This window comes from Urocitellus parryii, chromosome 4 (genome assembly GCF_045843805.1).
Source record: "Urocitellus parryii isolate mUroPar1 chromosome 4, mUroPar1.hap1, whole genome shotgun sequence".
Taxonomy (NCBI): Eukaryota; Metazoa; Chordata; class Mammalia; order Rodentia; family Sciuridae; genus Urocitellus; species Urocitellus parryii.
In genome coordinates this window covers 18,509,465-18,532,419 of record NC_135534.1, presented here as the reverse complement: position 1 = coordinate 18,532,419, position 22,955 = coordinate 18,509,465, and the positions used below count along the sequence as shown (strand labels likewise).

General features: G+C 34.8%; 1 pseudogene; it reads right to left on the bottom strand.

Annotated features, from left to right (window-relative positions):
• Window positions 1-20,489: 20,489 nt before the first annotated feature.
• Window positions 20,490-21,424, bottom strand: LOC113177510 (olfactory receptor 4C15-like; annotated as a pseudogene).
• Window positions 21,425-22,955: the final 1,531 nt, after the last annotated feature.

The following is a 22,955-nucleotide window of genomic DNA, read 5'->3' as shown; positions in this document are numbered from 1 at the left end:
CTCTAAAATGATTATAAAACTGATGATAGAAATCTGCAAATACAATAAAAGAGCATCAGACTAATTTCTAAGAGTCACACCATGAAGCTGATATATATATATATATATATATATATATATATATATATATATATATATATATATATATATATATATATATAAACAATTTAGGATTTTTTGTTGTTGTTGTTGTTTTGTTTTTGTTTTGTACCAGGAATGGAAGCCTGTGGTGCTTAAAGACTGAGACACATTCTCAGCTCTTTTTTATTTTTTATTTTGAGATAGAATATCGATAAGTTTCTTAAGGCCTTGCTAAGTTGGTGAGGCCAGCTTTAAAATTGTTAGCCTCTCAAGCCTCTGTGATTACAGGAGATTGGCCTCATGCCAGGCTACTTATCCCTTTTATATTATTATTATGAATACTGTTTATTTAATTATTATCACTGAGAACAAAACTAAGGAATTTGTTGAAGGTCATTTTCAGAGGTCAGATAAAATTGAAGGAGGGATGAATTCTGGAATATTTCAAAATGACCTAGTTTTAATAACAGGAAAGCAAAGCATACACATATGTTAAAGAAACAGAATAGTTTTTATTTCAAGTGACACTGATAATTTAACAGTGACTTACAGGGTAAATGATTGAGAACAATTCAGAAACAATAGAAGAACTGTGATTTACTAACCATACCTGTTAATAACTGTGATTTATTAACCAATGGGCATAAACAGTGGAGAGCAGAATGCTAATTATTACCTGTGACAGTTTTTTTATATAAAAAGAAATGAAATATGCACCTTAGGAAGCACTCAAAAATGATGACTATTCCTTTAATTTTTCTTTAATAATCTGAAGTGGGAATTGGAAGGATGGTAGAATGAGACAAACATATTACTCTACATACATGTATTTATTACACTACCGGTGTGACTCAGCACCATGTACAGCCAGAGGAATGAGAAGTTATGCTCCATTGTATACAATGTGTCAACATGCATGTCATGTATAACATTGTCATGTATAACTAATTAGAACAAATAATAAAAATATGAAGTGAACTTGCAAATTTTAGTATTGTTATTTATTTTATATTTATTAAGTTTTTTAAAAATTTCTTCTTTCAGATATATATGACAGAACAGTATATTTTGACATGCATATATAGAGTCTAACTTATCCTAATTAATATCGTCTTCTGTAGTTGTAAATTATGAGGTTGTACATGACATATATGAACATAGGAAAGTTATGTCTGATTCATTCTACTGTATTTTATATTCCCATTTCCCCTCCCAGAAGTTCACTTGATTAGAAAAGGGGGAATAAAGTTAACTGAATTGACCTTTAAATGAATTAATTCATTTTTTTTTTAAAGAGAAGGATTTGGGTAAACTAGCCAGGTGTATAAAAACCATGAAAATGAGTTTTGTGACTCCCATTGAGAATAAACAGAAATGATTCAAAACTTTTACATAACTAATATATTAATTTGTGTAAATTAATATTTATTTGTTCACTTACTTTGAAACCATCATTTTTGTTAGGTTCACAGGTCTTTCCTGACCAATGTCGGCATTTTTAACTTCAGAGTCCCTTAAAAGAAAACAATAAAAGAAACTCTGAAAGCTCATTGGATCAGTTGGAAACCATTGTTGCATAATAAAAAAAAAAAATAGCAATACATCCTCTAGAGTGTCCATCTTAGCCTAAGACCAAATCAGGAAAGACAAAGCAAGGAAACAAGTGAGAAATTCTGTGCAAGATTGTGTGAATCTGGGTTTAAATCCAGTTCCTTCTGTTTGTTCTATGGCATGGATCAGGTTACTTAAAATCCTTACAGTTCTGTAAGGCTCTGATTATAATTTTTCTGATAATGGGCTTAATGTCTATCAATAAATTTCTTGTGGAAATCAGATAAACTCAAAAACATAAAAACACTGACATTTATTAGCAGCAAAGCAATAATATTTTAAAATGCACTGCACTTTTGAATGTCCCCTAGTAGCCCCTGACTATGTTATTGTGGACTCAGACACAATTGCATCTACGCCTCCTTGATTGCTTCATTGTGCAATGAGAACTAAATGGAGTGGGAATTGAAGACAGGGCCCAGAAGTCCTCTAATAATTATAGACATCTTATCTCTCTACTTCTGTTTTCTGGGTGGTCTAAGAGCAACACCACTGCATGACTAAAATATTGTTGAATATAAATGAAACAATCCCTTCTTTCCCAAATGAAAGTAATTCTTAATATTAGTGTTAAAATCTGACATGGAGAATATGTTCTGCTCCATGGTTCACAATCACAAGGTTTAGAATTTTAAATCATGAAATGTTAATTATCTTAAATTAAAAAAAAATATATTCTTGGATTGAATCCTGGTATATCTAAATGACAATAGTGTTAACATTAGTGAAATACGAACAAAATCTGGTGTTTACGTATAAAAATGTGCTGATGCTCAATTCAGACATTGACAAGTATGCCCATAATAATGTAAGGTAATAATATTAAGGGAAATTGAGTATTCTACAGGAATTTTCTGTTTCGATACAAATTTTTGGTTAATCTAAAATTATTTCACATAAAAAGTTAATAGAAAAGCAGTGATAAATTTCTCCTATTAACTTCTATAATTCCAGCCCCATTTTCTAATAGCAATATGCTATTAAACAAAGCCCTGTGCCTCAAGATGCAAGTCCAAAAAATTAAGTGTTGTGGTGACAGGGAATGCCAATTACCTTGATCTGATCACACTGTTCCCATAAATATATACAATCACCATGTGTCCATTAAAATATACAATGAGGAAATAAATTATAACTAATGAAAAGTTATACTTATATGGGGTGATATTCCACATTCATTGGGCATTGAATTCAGTGAAATGGAAATACTTCTACTTATGCTCATAAAATAAGTACACATTTCTAAGTGTTTGGATTTGCCTTGAAGACTAAAAGCTGAAAATGGGTCACATTTCATGAGACTTGATCTTATCATTGGCACCAAATCTCTTCCCCCAAAACTGTTCACTCTGGGAGCTGCTGCTCACTGGACAGTTATTCTGTGTCAACTCTGTACTGTCTGCTCCACATGTATTGTTGACTTCCACATCTCTTGAGCTTGGTAATCTTACATCCCTCCTTCAACATGAGAATCCTGAGGTCATAAAGGTCACGCAGTTATACCAAGTGCACAATTGGTGCTAGACTACTCTGTGCACAGAGCTCAGGACCCCCCATGACCCACAATTTTAGCAGTGAAACACAATTTGAAATCATACATGAAAATCCAAAAAGTTAAACTATAAATCTCACCATGTGTCAATTCCCTTAAAATTCTAGTGATGGCCTCTCCTGTTCTCTATGGAGGAAAATTAGTTCACTCATGTGCCCCAAACAGTGATATCAATATCCAATCTGTTCTCCACATAAAAAACTAGAGAGGAAGAGCCTCTCTGACAGTCAAATGTCCCCACTGCTACTCCAGAGCAGTCTTAGGAATAAAAGACAAACAAACAAACAAACAAAGAGAAGCAAATGTTCCTCCTGGATTTCCATCTGGATTTTAAAGAGGCTTCCATCATAGGTCATGCGCCTGTAGAGTTACTGTTTGGTTCCCCCCAGGGGCAAATTATTTATGAGCATGTTGTGCCAAGACACAATTTTGTGTGATTTTTCACCTGCTCAAGTACTGACAAAACTCGCCCCAAGCAATTAGAGGTTTTGTTTGTTTTTCTGTTTTCTTGTCTTACTACTCTTGGGATTTTATCTGCAGATGCTGTCATTTCCCATCTCACTGAGGAATAGAGCACTGGCTCAGAATATACTGTCTCTTGCAGGAGTCAGAATAAATGCTTGTGCATCAAGTAAATATAAAAAACAGAGTTCTGTGATAAGACATCCATCCATCACTCAATATGGAAAACATGTACTTCAGCAAGGAGTACTTACTAAAGAATAATATTTTGTCCCATCCGGCAGGACACATCAAGGTGGGCAGCAAACCTAGATGGGGAGGAATGAAGGGACAAGAGACACGAAAGGTGACAGAAAGACAAAAGTTCTGATCAAGCTGCAAACTTTTATTGTTCACACAGGGGTATTTATATGCTGGGGAATGGGGAAGCTCTCTAATCAACAATTGCTGGATGTAGGTGGGTATTCATATGCTGGAGATGGGGAAGGTCTCCGCAATTGCTGGATGTGGGTGGTAAAACTGCCAGCTGCAAAATGTCTGATGATCCTGATAACCGAAGGATGTTCCAGGGAGATAGGTAGCTGCAGGATGCCTTCCAGGCAGGATGTCTCCCAGGGGGCTGTCAGGCTAATCTTCGTTTTTGTTTTTTTTGTTTTTTTTTTTTTTAAAGAGAGAGTGAGAGAGAGGAGAGAGAGAGAGAGAGAGAGAGAGAGAGAGAGAGAGAGAGAGAGAGAGAGAATTTTTAATATTTATTTTTTAGTTCTCGGCGGACACAACATCTTTGTTGGTATGTGGTGCTGAGGATCGAACCCGGGCCGCAGGCATGCCAGGCAAGCACGCTACAGCTTGAGCCACATCTCCAGCCCTCAGGCTAATCTTTGAAGGAGAATTTCCTTCTAGTTCCCGACAATATTTCATATAAAATATGTGAAGAGGTACAAATTCTTTGAAATGTTCCTTTTTTTTCAGAAACTGGTCTTATAACTATAATTTTAATAACAAAAACAAATTTAAAGAAGAGATTGAAGGAACTTTTCTCTTTTCATTTATTTTTAAGCTATTATAGGTCTGAAGTACAGATCAAAATAACTTTAGTAAATATAAAAAAAATAAATTTAAAGTGTATGGAATATTGAATATTGATATAAATAAAAATAAAATAGGTCTGTGGTTGTAGAAAAGTCTGGTATCTAGAGAGATGAAAATCTGAGGAGTGAGGACATTTGGGATGAGATAAATGAAACCAAGCTATAAAGAAAATAAGAAGGAAAACTCTTTTTGGGGGGCAAAATGTTCAATGTGAAATTTCTAGCTAGCCAGATTCCAATGTCACAGTCAAACAAACATAAAAACAAAAAAAAATAACAAAACGTGGAAAAAAAGTTGTCCCAGTAGTCAATGAAAACAAGACTATGAAAATTGCATAAATTTTCATTAAGCAAGTATAAAATTTGGAGCCATAAAAACATGACAGCAGTTTTTTAAGATTAAGTTAGCACCAAAGAACAAATGTCACTCAGAATTATTTAATTGAATTTTAACATTTTTTAACCTAAGTTATATACAATTGGACCTAGAAATCATCCATAATGAAGAGCCTATCCCTTTCCAGATTTCAGACACCCACTGAAGACATCAATCTTTCTGCTCCCTGCATTTAGTAACTCAATCTAAAATATTTAAGCTGACTCATTGTGGTCTCCATATAATAAAGACTGGCATGCAGAACTTCTCAAGTACCATCAATCAGTGGTTTGGGACATGCCAATTTGTTTCTCATTGAAGGCTCAGAACAACTTACTCTCAAATATTATCTGTGAGTATATAAAAACAAACAACAACAACAACAAAACCCTAAACATCTTTACCCAGGTTTAAGAGGATCATTTTATGTTACCAAACATAGCAAACACATTTTGCACAGTATTTGTTACTCATAATTTCTATATAAAATGTTGCACACAACATATGTCACCCAAAGGGAGAGAGACAAAAATCTCTCTCCCTTTGGGTGACATATGCTGAGAGCCATAGCCAAGTAGGAATGACACATGGCATTTTTGGTTGAAAGGTGACCCCAGCAAGCCATTGAGATGATAATGATTATGTTAAGATCTGTATTCAATTGGAGATTAGACCCCTGCTGTCTGCCTAGGCCTGCTACTTTGGAGCGCTCAAGGGACTCTGGGAGAGTCCCCATTGGTTGGGGAAGAGCAGTAGGAGGGAATTCCAGAGGAGGGATTTCCTGTTGGTGTAGTGTGGCCCAGGAGTGTGCATGGCATTGGTGGGAGTTTCAGAAATAAAGTTTGTTCCTGCTTGAGTGGCTCCTGATTTTGTGCCCAGCTAGACTGCAGCAGACATACTCTTGATTTTCATTGTGAAAATTATTGGGACTTACAGACTAAATATTCAGAATGACATTTCATAAGTCCCAGTATGATAATGGTCAATCCTAGAATCCTTGAAATAAATCCTCACAAGTTTTATTGAGATGCTTGTTTCATTTCTGTAAAGAAAGAGAACATTCAGTTATTACCAATTCTCCTCACTTATTCCAACCACTCCCAGCTTTGGTCTTCCTTTCTGTCACTTGAAAATTAAAAGAGGGTAATTGAAGTATGATTCATAAACATAATTAAATAATTACTACAGTTTTCAGATGCACTAGTTGAAATGCTCAGCATGATTTACAAAGATGCATGTACCCAAATCTTCCTTTCCAGTTGTCCTCCTAGGCTTGACCTCATCCATGTTCCAGGCTAACAACTGATGTCCCTCTGGAATACATTCCCTGATCATTGCCCAGCTCACACCATCAACCCTTCCTCTGTTCTCACCTCCACTGTCCATTTATACTGTTGACATAGTACCACTTTAAATACCAGGTCTTCAGAAAAGCCTTCCCAGATTGCACCAAACAAGTAACATATTTGATCAAGCTTTCCACTATCAAAATGTGTATGAAATGAGCCATATAATCCCTAAAGGTATCATTCATTCATATTTGCTACAATAGCTTTTATTAACAAGATTTTATAATATATTATAACTGCCTGCACAGCTAAGGCTAAAATGGGTGATATAGTTTTATAGGGAAATATCAGAGATCCAGGATGAGAACCTGAGAATTCAAACTCCATGAAATGACTCTCTAACATACCACCTCACATGCCACACAAAGCCTCACACTCCAACCAACCAGGTAGAGCCAACATAAATTCAAGAAACAATAGACAATTAAGATAGAAAACTGCTAACATGTTCACATAATTTATTGACTAAGAAATATGGATGCAATCTTCAGGATGACTCAAAGAGAATCTCAGTTTATATGCATATTTGAGAAATAATAGTGAGGAAAATATTTAAATGTTTAGAGCATAAGGAAAGAAGTCAGAGCCAGAGAGAAAATAATGGCATTTTAACTAAGAACCACAGAAGAAAGATAATCTGTGAATCAGCCCTATAGTACAAGAGAGAGCAATGATTCATGGTAGCCACAGAGTAGTTTGGGAAGGAGAAAAATTGCAAGATGTTGAACAACGTATCTGACTTAAGATTTCACAAGATGTCATTTGTGAATAATTTTAAAATTAGAATCTTATTCTTTGTTTTCTTCTTTCAGATAGTCAGACACATTTTTCTAATATTCACACTTCTTATATTAACAAAATGTATTTCTGAAAACTCTTTAAGTAACTACAGAAACTGTTATAAGAAGAATACAGAATTAATAAATCCCCAAGACAGTGTGTGACCTGGGAGGAGGGAGGAAGAGAGAAAACAAAACCTTTTTTTTTTTTTGGGGGGGGGTGGTGGTCAATGAGATACTGAACTCAGAGGCACTCAACCACTGGGCCACATCCCCAGCTCTATTTTGTATTTTATTGAAAGACAGAATCTCATCAAGTTGCTTAGCACCTTGCTAGAAAAGAAAAAATCCCCATCCTTGTCCTGTTGATTCCAGGGAAAGGACTTGAGTGTGGGGACAGACGTTCTGTGTGTCACCCAGCAGTTTTCATTCCTACTTGTCTGATGAACAGAATAAATAAAAATTCTCTTAAAACTGACTCTTGTTTTAGCTTTCTATTTTGGTTTTTTTTTTTTTTTTTTTTTTTTTTTTTTTTTTGCAGATTATCTTAGGCATGATGAAGCACATTCCAATGTTTTTAGCTTTTAGGCAATGTAACTGTCCCCATGTAAAATGTAAAGCCTCTGATTCTTTGTTCATGTTTGAATGAGTCATCATGATGAAGGAAATCCAACAAATGATGTGAAATGAGAATCTATGGCCAATTCCCTCAACATGCATCTCAGCAACAACCACATAGATAAGGAAGAGAACATGTTAGCTGAGAGGCTTAATCATTTGTTAATCTTACTATGACATGATTCACTCTGATCCAATAAAACTCAAGATAAATATTTCAAATCGATGAGACTTTCTTATTAGGCAAAAATATTCATTTATAGCTTACCTGCTCATCTCCCAGGGTTATAATGAGGGTCAAATATGAAAGTGTGGAAATGTTGGTTATGATGATGAACCTTACCAATGGTAGTTATTATGTGCTCACTTAACAAAGTCAGATGCCTTGCCTGCAGAAAACTCCTCCACAAAGCAGCCAGAAAATTACTTGAAATCTTGACATCACAGTTCACAGACACACACAGCTTCAGAGAATGCTGTGTCTTCACCTATATGTTAAACCAAATGATTAGTGAAACAGCATATGTGTGTGTCCATATAAATTTTATGAAATATATGTGTTCATATATACATACATATGCAATTTTATTGGTTCTTTTTACTGATACATGACAGTGAAATTAATTTGCTAGAATTACACAAGCATGGAATATGACTTATACTAATTATGACCCCATTCTTATGAGAGTGCCTGATGGTAGAATTCATTATGATGTATTCATTTAAGAATATAGGAAAATTAATTAGGTTTCATTCCACTCTGTGTGTATGTATGTGTATGAACTGAAAAGTCACTAAATAATGGGTTTTATGTGGGTATAAAAGTATACTGAGTTTCATGACTTCCATTTACAATAAGCAGAGACAACTTAAAACTTTTATAATTAAGTAATATATATTTCTGTAAATTAATATGTATTTGTTCCCTTACCTTGAAATAATCATTTCCAATTTGTTCACAGGTTATTCCTGGCCAATGTCTGTACTTTGAACTCCATAGCTATTTACAAGAAAACACATTAATATTAAAGAAACTGAAAGCTCATTAGATCAGTTGGAAACCCTGATTACAGAATAAAAAGTAGCAATGCATCATCCAGCAATATGTCAACCACTGATTATGGAATAAAAAGTAGCAATATATTCACCATAGCCTAGGACCAAAGCAGGAAAGAAAAACAAAGGAAGTGAGTGAGAACATAAACACCAGACTTGTGTAGACCTGGGTTCAAATCCTCATCTCTATATTTTTCTATGACAAGGATCAGGTTACTTAAAATCCTTAAAATTCTGTAAACCTCAGGTTATATTTCTGCTTAATGTTAAATAAGAATATCAATCAATAGGTTTCTCATGGAAATCATATGGGTCATAAACATAAAAATACTGATGATCATCACCAGTGAATAAATAGTATTTTAAATATACTATACTTTCGAATGTTCTAGCAGCTCCTGAATAAGTCTCATGGACTCAGACCCACCTCTACCTGTGCCTTCACTAGATTGCTTCATTGTGAATCAAATCGAGTGGGAAGTTGAAGATGGGGTCCTAAATTAATCTAATAATTACATAAATATTATCTCTCACTTCCTTTTTCTGGGTGATCTAAAAGCAATATTATTGCATAATTAAAATGTTTTGAGATATAAACAATATCAATCCCTTCTTTTCCTGATGACAGTAATTCCAAAAAGTAGTATTAAAAACTGACAAAGGAGACTATGTTGTGCCTCATGAATTATGATTACAATGTTTAGAATTTTAAAACATTTAACTCATGTTATCTTAAATAAGAGTTGTCATGGATTGAATCCTACTATATCAAAGGGAAAATAGTAGCAAAAGTAGTGAAATATGAATAAAATCTGGTGTTTACTTAGAATAATGTAGCTATGTTCATTTTATACATTGACAAATGTACCCATACTAAGGTAAGGTTCTAATATCAAGGGAAGTTGACTATTCTCCATGTATTTTCTATTTATGCCACTTTTTGGTTAAACTAAAATTACTCCAAATAAACATTTAAACAGAAAGAAAAATAATAATCAATCTCTGCTACCAGAGTTCTACAATTCTAGCCTCATTGTGTGATACTGATGAACCAATAAACAGCCCTGTGCTGTGCCTCAAGCTGCCTGAAAATAGGGTCAAACAGAAAACAATATTTCATGCTGTGCACAGTGGAGGTAAAATGGAATATAAGAAATTCTGATGCCACTGTTTATAAGGAGCAGGTACAAAAGGTGAAGTTAAAGTTTGCATCACAAGAATGTCTTTTGAAGTTATGCTATTTTTTAAAGTTCTAGCCCTACTAAAATTATAATAAAACAACTTCATTCATGTCATCACTTTAAAAACATATTGGTAGATACATCCAGAATCATAACCATGTTTATATCCTTTCTACTAATTACCCAACATCTAAAAATGTATCATGAAGGTGAAATGACATGGGGACATTTTATAATGGAAAATGTTGCAGTATTATATGAAACAGAAACCTACCTAAAATATTCAATCAGAAAGATTACTCTGTAAATCAGAACATGCACTTATATCATATGATATAATGGATGAAACAATACTCAATGATATAAGGAAATTGGTAGTGAAACATTTTGCAATAAGTAAAGGGTGAAACAGGAAATGTTTACTAGTACCTCCCTCATTTATGTTGACATATAAAATATAATTTTACCCTCCAGAAGAGAAAATTTTTAAATGAGACTTTAATTTATAAAATAAATAACTGCTTACTATTGTGATGATATTTATAATTGAACATAATTTACAAAAGCTCAAAACACTCCATAAACTGAACAATTCAGAGAGAAGATATAAGGATTAAGGAACATTCATTTGCAAAGGTGGACGAAAAACACTAGCATAAATAGGAATCTTAAATTAAAATTGTGACCCACTGTAACAATTTCATTAATGCCCCTACTATAGGCCAACCTTCCCCACCCTTTATGCATTTACTGATATCAGTTTTATATTAACATTCTCCTACAGGTAAAATTTTAATGTATCTGTATTTGTCCTAGAACATTCTGTGGTCTTCCCTTTGTAGTTACCATATCCTCAAATATGATAAAACTGTAACTGAGATTGTTCAGGCCCATTCACAGCAGGTACTGGGAGCATGGGACCATTTCCTGGGATGGTGACCTTGAAGAATTTTCTTCCCTTTGCACAATTATGCACACTGACCTCTTTATACTTCCTATTAATTTTATAGCATAATTTTAGCACCATTGTAAAGAGATACAGTTTCTTGGTTAACTTTCAAACATATACAAAAATTTCAAACCTGAATAGGGCTTAGAAGTAAAGCTCTCAATATTTTATGATCATATCTCAGGCAGTAACTTTCAGATGTATGTATGTGCACATATATGTGCATATCAGTCACATCAGTTATATTTGCATACATTGTTTCTAAATATTGTTATTGCAAATTAAAACAATAAAGTTCTATTTGCTTTACTTTCTCTGTACTTATTTAAATCAACTATTTTTGATTCAGACCAATTTTCAGCAATAAATTCCCTCAGATTTCATATATTTTTTGAACCTTGATATTTCTATGATGCTTTTGCTAAATGTCTAATTTTACATATGTATAAAATAAATTTCAGAAGGATATCTACATATACAAATATGTGTGTATACACACACACAATATGCTTCTAGAATTTAAGAAAATATTTTCTGAGTTTTCATTGGTGTGCTCCAAATGAATACCTGAGACTTCTGTTGTATTAATGGTTTAGCTCAATTTAAGGTACAAAGCCCACAATAGCAAATATTAAAGCAGTTCAAAGCCTAGCCACTTATATTTTTCTGAACAAATCTGAGACAAGAAGCTTATGCTATTTATGATATCAAATGCACATAGGAACAATTAAACAGAAATAAAATCCAATGACTCCTTTCTGTGGCTTAGTCATTCTTTTTTAGCCTTAATGCATTTCCCTGAGCTTTTTAGTAGTGTGTTGTTGTGGACATAGTGCATGTTACATTCTGTATCAATGAATTTGTGAATTGTCCTGCAAAACTTAGACGTTTACCACATTAATATACTGATATTATTTCTAAAGCATTTGATAAAACCACTTTAATATAAAACATTAGAGTGGTACAAACATTAGCAAGCAAATGATAAATGAGAATAATCTCAGAAAAACATACTCTCTGAGAGTTAGTACAATAATATGCACTTGAAATAAGTCACATAGAAAGATGTCAGTTACACAGAGACACTAAAAAAGTAGGTCTCAAAGAAACAGTATAAAATTTTGGTTCTTAGAGGTTGGGGAAAGTGGAATGGGAAGACAGATAGGGCATGGTTAATTGGTAGAGTGGTTTCTGTGTCACTGGATAGGAAGAGAAACTATTGCATTATAACTATTTTTATGATTAATTACACACTCCACAAAATGTGTAAATTTTAAGTGATTCATGAGAAAAGTTGAGACCCTAAAGGACCATCACTTCCATAGTCTATGGATTTAAGAGAAGGTTATTTTCTCTTAATTAAAAATTTACATGTGTCATCTGACACAGAATAATCACCTGACATTCAGCAATTAAACTCTATCAGTATGTTCTGCAATCCTGGTTCTCATATAATATCATTCTTAGCAACTTCTTATCCTCCATCCTGATTTGTTTAATCTTTCATTATTATTTATTTGCTTCTCTTAGATAAAATGTGCAATAACATATAAGTAATATTGTGCAGATGAAGTAGAACAGTTAATATAACTAAACTGTTATTTTGCAAATGTGAAAACAAGGTGGTGATTTCCCATCAAATTTGAATCAGAAATTAGAAAAAGAGAGACAGTGAGAGTCTTAGCCAAGGAGATGTAAGGTACTGGGAGAGAAACTAGCAATTTAGCTTTCCAAAATTTTACCAACAATGTACAAGTTCCCACTGATCAAATGTTCCATCATTATCATTGTTAAATATCAGAACTTCTGGCAATTTTCCAAAAAGATGCTGTTATGGTTTAGATATGAGTGGTCCCCCAAAAGTTCATGGGTGAGACAATGCAAGAATTTTCAGACATACAGTCATTAGATCATGAGAGATGGAAACTAATCAGTGGATTAGTTCACTGATAGATTAACCAGGTGAAAACTATAGGCAGGTAGGTGTGACTGGAGGAAATAGGTCACTGGAAATATAACTTTGGGGTTTCTAATTTGTCCCTGTTGAGTTCTTCTTCCTGGTTGCCATGTCCTGAGCTGCTTTCCTCTGCCATGTTCCTACACCATGATATTCTGCTTCATCTCAGGCTTATAGAATAAACCTCTGTAACCATGAACCAGAACAAACTTCTTCTCTTCTAAGTTGTCTTGTTAGGTCTTTTGGTCATAGTGACAGAATCAAACAAAATATGTGGCCTCCTGGGCAATTTTTTCTGTGTTCTGAATACCCTATTACTTTATTCTGTTTATAGCAAAACTTCATAAACCAAAGCTTTATGTAGATTTTGATACAAGAGATCTAGACCTCCATTTGTATTCACACATTTTTAAATAAGGCTTTTATTCAAATACAGGCTAATATCTATATAAAGTTTGGAGCTGTCTTATCAATCTTTGGGAAAACTTGATTGTCTTTGCGGGAGAAGTACTGAAATATTAATTGATCAAAAATTATCTCTCAAATCAGTGCCTCATCTATAGCCAGTCAGTCACAGGTAGCCTGTTTATATTGTTAACATGTTTGAAAGACTACATACCAGGTACAGGAGTCATTTTTTGCTCTTCTTTGTAGAGCTTGTTCATGTTGATATGATGTCTCTGATAATTCAGAGACATTTACTCATCAATCAGTGTTACTTATTTAGCTGCATATGTTCACTGACTTCTGATGACTCTCTCAAGGATACTTAATGACAGTTACAGACACAAAAACATCTGATAATGAGTAAAGTACAAAAGAAAATGGGAGCAAAGATTCCTTTCAACATTATGTCAAATTGACTGGAGTTTTATAGCACAAATATAGAGGAATGCATCTTCTAACTGTGTCTTCCATTGAAATTGGCCATAATCACTGCACTCCTGAAACATGAAGTCCTTTGACATTGTCCACTTCCCTGCTCTCCAAACACTGCTAACGTCAGGGAGGATAGATCATTCAATGAAGAATATAAAATGATATAAATCAATAAAATATAATCAAAGAGATTCATATTCCAATCTTCATTCTTAGATATGCAAATGAATCTAGAGTTAGACCCTTGTGAGAGACCAGTGCATTGTGTGAGTTCATACTGCCTAGTCTCAAACCCCACCCATTGTCCAACAGTGGTTAGAAATTAACATATTCCTTGATATTCACATGTGACACAGAAATAATAAAAATTCTACTATTTTAGGGTTGCTTTAAAGGTTATATAGTTCAATACCAACAAAAATACCGATGATTTAGTTATGTGTATGAGCAAATGAAATGATTGTTTTCATTATATTGTTTAGTATTGGCTTTCCATGAGGCTCTTTTCATTGTTGAAAATCCATTTATTAATTTACCTACAGTAAAGCTGCATAAATGCTTTAAAACATGAAGTTCCTTTGCTGAATAACTGAAATTATATAAGCACTACAGACCCCACTGGTGTTTTATGGTGAAGAAGACTCTATATATGACCACTCCCTATAATTTTAATAAATTTAAAAATTAAAATAATAAAAGTACATATTGTCTTTTAATACATGTGGCCCAGAAGGAGAGAAAATAGGAATTAAATAGATCTTTGCTTTTGAGCAAATTTATGATTCTGAGATAGGAAAATCAGAGGAGTGAGGGCATTTGACAGTAGAGAAATAAAATCAAAGATTAATGGAAATGAGAAAGAAAATGCTTTCTGAAACAAACTGAAGATCAATATAAATAACTCATTAGCCAAATTTCAACATCAGTGTAGAAAAGCTTGGACAAGCAAGTTTTCCTCCTAGCCAGAAGCCATAAAATCCAACTTATAGGATTGGGATATATTGTTTTTGGCAAAATTCACTCTTTTTTTCCCTTCTCTCTTTCTTCTTTCCTTCTTATTAAGGAAAACGAGACCAGGCATAGTGGTGCATGCCTATAATTCCAGCAGCTAGGAAGGCTGAGGCAGGAGGGTCTTAAAAACAAAGTCAGCCTCAGCAAAAGTGAGTAGCTAAGCCAGTCAGTGAGACTTGTCTCTAAATAAAATATAAAATAGGGCTGGGAAAGTTACTGTGTGCCCTTGAGTTCACTTCCCAGAACCCCCCCAATAACACACACACACACACACACACACACACACACACACACACACACATATTGAATTGCCAACTCAGAGTACATGACTGATGTGAAGGTGAACATTCCATCTCTGACCCCAAGAATATTGCAGTTTGTATAGAATTGATGTTTCACTTCATAGATAATTAATAGCCCATAATGTTTGGGTCTAATATCATTTTTATTTCTTTACTTTTTATACTTTTTTCTAAAGTCTAATATTTTAATTCCACTGGAAACTATCTCCAATATCTTCCCCACTTTTCTCATTGCATTTTTCACTTTCTTATTCCTCCAAATACAAATCAAAGGATTTAGGAAGGATGTGAGCATGATGTAAAATATCACCACAATTTTGTCAAAGGGGAAGGCAGAAGGCGGTCTTGCATATTAAATATGCATTAAACAAAGAACAAAACCACAACCGCAATGTGAGATCCACAGGTGGACAGAGTTATCCACCACCCTTCAGAAATGATGGTACTCATAGAGTGCAAGATGACAGCATGGGAGACAAGAAATAAGGAGAAAATTGTCATGCAGAGATTCACTGTTGGCAGTCAGCAATGATGTGTGTCAGTGCAGGCCAGTTCCAGTAGTGTGTACATGTTACATAAAATGATCAATAATATTGAGGCCACATAAGGGCAGCTAAAAAGTAAAGAGAATCTGCATCATGGAATACAAGAAGTCCCCTCTCCAGTCCACACTCACTAGAATGCCACGGAGCCTCCAGTTCATGATGGAAGAGTAGTGCAAGGGCTTGCAAATGGCCACATAGCAGTCATAGGCCATGGCCATGAGGATAATCAACTCCATCTCAGGAAAGATGATTTCAGCAAACACTTCCATCATGCATTCTTCATAAAAGATGGTTTTCCTCTCATACAGTAAATGCACAACCATTTTTATTCTTACAGCTGAAGAGCAGCATGCATCCAGGAAGGACAGGACTGACAAGAAGTACATTGAGGAGCTCTATAGTGCAGGGATACAGAGGATGGTCACTATAATCAGCATGTTGCCTCCAATAGTTGTAATGTAGACCAACAAAAATACAACAGCAGAATTCTGTGAAAGCCCTAAAGAATGAGTTCAGTTATGAAAGTTTGATTTTTCATCATTTTCAAGGGAATGGTAAAATAAACATTTATTGAAATTCCCTATTAACATTTGCAATTATGTGAAAGAAAGTTTTGCTTCATATCAGATTACCAGAGCAAACCACTAGCAATTTCACAAAGTTTCTTGACTAAGAAGAAAAACATGCAATCTCTAGAATGGCTCAACACTGTACATGTATAGTTGAAAAATAATAATGAGGAAAATATTTAAATGATTAAGTGATAGGGGAGGATTCAGAGCCAAAGGAAAAACAATAGCATGTCTCTAAGAGGCAGAGAAGAAAGGTACTCTGGGAATCAGACATGGTGAAGCCCACAGTGTAAAAGTGAGCCATGTTCCATGGTAGAGACAGAGTAGTTTGGGAACGAGAACTATTGTAAGATGGTAAACAAAGACAAGAACATATCTGAGTTGTGATTCCACAAAATGTTATTTCTGAATAATTTTTAAAGTTGCAATCTTCTTCTGTACTGTCATCTTTGAGATATCTAGAGATATTTTACTCCATCACACTTTTTATATTAACATAATATTTCTGAAAACTCTTTGAATAACTACAAAAACTGTAACACATGAACTTAGTATAGCACAACAGTTATATTGCATAAAAGCTAAAAACATCATCATGTCTAAACTAATCTACATAGAAAAGAAAATGGAAAGTTAAAGCAACAGTGCTTTTCAGCATAACATTGAATAATTCTGTTTTCCAAATTAGTGGGAATCACAAATGTTGGGTATATGCCTTTCATAATGTTCATTCCTCTACTGAACAAGTGGTATTTCTTTTTTCTTTTTTTTTTTTTTCATTTGTAGTTGATTTTATTTTTTAAATACCTGATAGTGGAATGGATTACAATTCTTATTATACATATAGAGAACAATTTTTCATATCTCTGTTTGTATATTAAAGTATGTTCACACCAATTCACGTCTTCATACATGTACTTTGGATAATGATTTCCATCACATTCCACCATCATTGGTAACTCCCTGCCCCTTCTCTTCCCCTCCCACCCTCTGCCCTCTCTAGAGTTCATCTATTCCTCCTATGCTCCCCCTCCCTACTCCACTATGAGTCAGTCACCTTATATAAGAGAAAACATTTGGCATTTGTCTTTTAGGGACTGGCTAACTTCACTTAGTATTATCTTATCCAACTCCATCCATTTACCTGCAAATGCCATGATTTTTCTCTTTAATTGCTGAGTGATATTCCATTATGTACATATACCACATTGTTTTAATCCATTCCTCTACTGAAGGGCATCTGGGTTGGTTCCAGAGTTTAGCTATTGTGTATTTTGCTGCTATAAACATTGATGTGGCTGTGTCCCTGTAGTATGCTGTTTTTAAGTCCTTTGGGTATAGACCAAGGAGAAGGATAGCTGTGTCAAATGGTGGTTTGATTCCCAGTTTTCCAAGGAATTTCCATACTGCTTTCCAGAATGGCTGCACCAATTTTCAGTCCCACCAGCAGTGTATGAGTGGAACTTTTTCCCACATCCTCACCAACACTTATTGTTATTTGTCTTCATAATAGCTGCCATTCTGACCGGAGTGAGATGAAATCTTAGAGTCATTTTGATTTGCATTTCTCTAATTGCTAGTGATGATGAACATTTTTTCATGTATTTGTTGATTGATTGTACTTATAATCTGAGCAGTGTCTGTTCAGGTCCTTGGGCCATTTGTTGATTGGGTTATTTGGTTTTTTGGTGGCTTAGCTTTTTCAGTTCTTTATATACCTTAGAGATTAGTGCTCTATCTGATGTGTGAGGGGTAAAGATTTTCTCCCAAGATGTAGGCTCTCTATTCACCTCACAGTTTGTTTCTTTTGCCAAGAAGAAACTTTTTAAGTTTGAATCCATCCCATTTATTTATTCTTGTTTTTAATTCTTGCATTATAGGAGTCTTATTAAGGAAGTTGGGGCCTAATCACACATGATGGAGATTAGGTCCTAATTTTTCTTTTAATAGATGCAGAGTCTCTGGTTTAATTCCTAGGTCTTTGATTCACTTTGAGTTGAGTTTTGTGAATGGTGAGAGAAAGGGATTTAATTTCATTTTGTTGCATATGGATTTCCAGTTTTCCCAACAACATTTGTTGAAGAAGCTATCTTTTCTCCAATGCATGTTTTTGGTGCCTCTATCTAATATAACTATAATTTTGTGAGTTAGTCGCTGTGTCCTCTATTCTGTACCATTGGTCTATTTTGGTGCCAATATCATGCTATTTTGTTACTATTACTCTGTAGTATAGTTTAACATCTAGTATAGTGATGCTACCTGTTTCACTCTTTCTGGTAAGGACTGATTTAGCTGTTCTGGGTCTCCTTTTATATTTAGACAGTCCACAATGAAAGAAAAAATATTAATTAAGATAAATTAAATTAAAATGGATTAGATTAAATTACAAAAAAAGTTTGAATTTGTGAATATTACGTGTCAGACATGAACTGGTGTTGATCAGTGAAATCCGGCCAGAATACTGTTTTATTTGTAGCTTCATTTCCAATCTTGGTTTCACAAGTTCATAAAGCAATGAAGATAATCTAGTAGATCCACACTCCATGACCTATTGCTTAGGGATAAATGAACTATATACAAGAACCTTGGAATAGTCAACTGGCATGTCATCTGTGTTGACTTTCCAAGGGAAACTTTAATATTTGACTAGAAGTAAATTTATCCCCCATGACATTTGACAACCTGTGACTAACAAAACTTAGAAATGACCACCAAATGGGTTTCTAAATTTGAATGAGCTCTTTATTAATAAATACCCAAATTAATTATTTGTACTTAGTTACACTAAGTCAATCAAATGAAAATCACCAAGTAAACTACAATTAATGCTGTTTAAAAAATTGTTTCCTTTGTTTCTCTGGATTCCATTCCTTATGTTGGAGTTTGGGGAAAGTGGGCTCACTACCCTATAGCTTCAACCTGGAATCGCTAATATTGTGGTATCTCAGGAGCTATGTTTGCTTGAACTACAATAGGAGACTCTCATTGCTGAACCACCCTGGAATTGCCCCACCTACTTTCCCACAGCTGATTGATATAAAGTGGTCACCTGACCCATGGGGACCACTCCAATAGGTAGGATTGGACCAATCAGATTCTAGCTCTCAAAAGTCAAGACATAACTCAAATTATAACAGACTTGAATGTACCCACCTTTAAGATGAAGTGGAAAGATGCAGGTGACTTGAAAACTCTTCACTCTGATTTTCCTAAGTCTTGACATTTTACTTCAAATCATTGATTCTAGTATCAGAAAATTGTATCTTTCCACATCAAAACTTATGTTTCTTTTATTGATTTCTAATATTTTCTTCTACTATGTTTTCCAATGCTTTATATGAGTGGAAATCATTCTGATGGGGTAAATCCCTTTCATTTTTAAAAATACATTTCAAAAAGTATAAATTTGAATTATCTTCAATTTACATGTAATAAGAGTGTGGAGTTGCCAACTGAGGGGGAAGGGGTGATCTCAAATTGCAAATATTAATTTTAACTCCCAGCACATGAATCTCTTCTCCTTAAAATTATGTAATGTCCTTCCATAGAAGGACATATGATCAATTTTTTTGTCTAAATAAATAGTAACTGTTTTACTCTTTACATTATATTTCGCTATTGCACCATGACCTGCAGAGCATCAACAAATGATTCTTCAGTAGGGGTAATTGGAGTTGAAGAAAAACACAGAGACAAAGAAGAAACAGAGATATCATCACGAAAAGCTGGGGCCAGGTTGGATGCTGTGCTCTGATGGAGGTACAATGATCCAGAACTAGTTCCTCAAGTTCACTATACAGGGTCTCAGAATCAGGAAGTTAAACTATAGGAACATTGTAAATTGTTCCAGGCTTGTAAATTGTCAGAGGCTTTTTTGTACACTAAAAGTTATAGAGCTATAAAAATTCTTTGCAGAGCTAAAAACATTCTGCTATGATCCTGTAGTTCCAAAGACACCCATTGTTCTGTGACATCTGATACCTGTTAGTGACAGAGCCAAAGAGCCAAAGCTGATAACATTCTTACCTTTGGCAAAGAATGTTTCCCTGGCTTGGCTTTTTACTGACATTGCAGGGTCAGCTGATCACCAGGGGCTCATCTGCTTTCCATAGTTCTGTATTTTATTTTCCCTTAAAAACCACCACCAATCTCTTCCATACTTTCTTCATGGCGTTTTTTACTTCCTTATTCCTCAACGTATAAACCAAAGGATTGAGCAAGGGAGTCAGAATGGTGTAAACTATCTCTACTTCTTTGTCAAAGGGAAAGGAAGATGAAGGTCATGCATATATAAATATACATGGGACAAATAACAAAATCACAACAGTAATGTGAGATCCACAGGTGGACAGAGCTTTCCTTCGCCCCTCAGCACTGTGGTTTCTCAGGGAGAACAAGATGACGCCATAGGAGACCAGCAACAAGCAAAAGTTGATGATGCAGATTAACCCACTATTGGTGATCACCAAAAGGTCAAAAATGTAAGTATCAGTACAGGCCAGCTTCAACAATGGGTACAACTCACACATGAAATGATCAATGATATTAGGCCCACAGAAGGGCAGCTGGAAAGTAAAGAGAATCTGTATGATGGAATGCAGGAAGCCCCCTGTCCAGGACACCCCCACCAGGATGCCACAGAGTCTCCAGTTCATGATGGCAGAGTAGTGCAAGGGCTTGCAAATGGCCACATAGCGGTCGTAGGCCATTGCTGTGAGGATAATCATCTCTGCCCCACCAAATAAATGTTCAGCAAAAAGTTGAATCATGCATCCTTTATAAGAAATGGTTTTCTGCTTATATAGGGAGTCTGCAATCATTTTTGGTGTGATGGAAGAGGAGAAGCATGCATCCTGTAATGATAGGACAGCCAAGAAGAAGTACATGGGGCAGCCCAGCAATGAAGGGCTACAGAGGATGGTCACTACAATCAGCATGTTGCCTGCAATAGTTGCAATGTAGACCAACAAAAATACAACAAAATTTTTTTTTGAACAGTAGGATTCTGTGAGAGCCCGGCAAAGACGAATTCAGTTACAAAGCTTTGGTTTTGCATGATTTCAAAGGAAAGGGTAAAAGTACAACAGTGATTATGTAAATCTACAAGTATGATAAAAACAATTTACTTCAGATCAGTTCATAATATTACAATCACCAACAATTTGATGGCACCCATGAATACTGTATTGTTTTTATGAGTTCCAATTTTTGAGCTCTTATTTTCATAAAGACAAATGAGATATGTTTGAAGGTAATAGATATTGGAATAAATAAAGATTGGGATGAACTAGTGAATTATTCAAAATGACCTGGGCTAATAAGGGGAAAGGAAAGCATCCACAGATGTTAAAGTAGAAGAATTTTTATAACAAGTGACATCTTGATCATTTAATAGTGATTTCCAGTGTGAATTACTGAGAGCCATTTTGAAACCAAACCCAAGATATAAGAGAAGGAAGACTGTGATTTATTAACTGTGCTTGTCTGGTCATACAACACTGGTTACTACTAGGTCATCCATTATCTGGAAACAGTCTCATTTGTAAAAAGGAGGAGAAAAATATGCACTTTAAGCAGGTCTCAAAAATAATGACTACTCCTCCAATATTTATTTAAAAATCTGAAGTGAATTGGCCTTTAAGAGAATTATTTCTATTTTTTATGAAAGGAGAATTCATGTGAAAGTGTCCAGCTCTATAATACATGTAAGAAATTAATGATGCCTATACTTGAGTGTCCTCCTAATCTGTAAGCGATGTATTCAAAAACAGCCACAGCTAAGAGCTCACTGTCTAAGTGCCAGTCTTTGTTAGGTGTTAACATCCCAATTTTACTAATGGGAAACCCAAGATTAACCACCTTATGTTCAAGCAAACAACGGATGCATGATATGGAATGTTACACCAAACACCTCTGTCCCCTCGCCCAAGTCCTTTTGTCTGGGTCAACAGGAAAAAAATGGGGATTTTTCTTTTCCAGCAAGGACTTCAGGGCAGGCTGCTTCTTTTAGAATTTCTCTTCAGTCGTTGACCTTGAAGCCTCTGATTCTTTGTTCATGTTTGAATGAGGCACCTTGATGAAGGAAACCTAACAAATGATGAGGAATGAGAATGTATGGTCAATTCCCTAAACATGCAAAGCAGCAACAAGTACCTAGGTAAGGAAGAGAACATGTTAGCTGTCAGCCGTACTCTAGAGGCTTAGTTAATAATTTGCCAATGCTTACTACATCAAGACCCACTCTGATCAGGTATATCTCAAGATAAAGGTTTCAAATTGATGAGGCTTTCTTGTCAGGTAGAGATGTTCATTTATAGCTTACCTACTCATCTTCCAGGATTATTGTAAGGTCAAATTCAAAATGTGGAAATATTGTTTAGCATGACATACTCTTACCAATTGTAGTTATTATATGTGCTCACTTAAGGAAACCAGCTTCCTTATCTGAAGAAACCTCCTCCATTATTCATACAAATAATACTTGAACCCTTGGATCACAATTCACAGACAGACATAGCTTCAGAGAATTATGGTCCTTGCTTGTATGTAAAGCCAAATGATTACTAAAATAGCATATGTATGTGTCC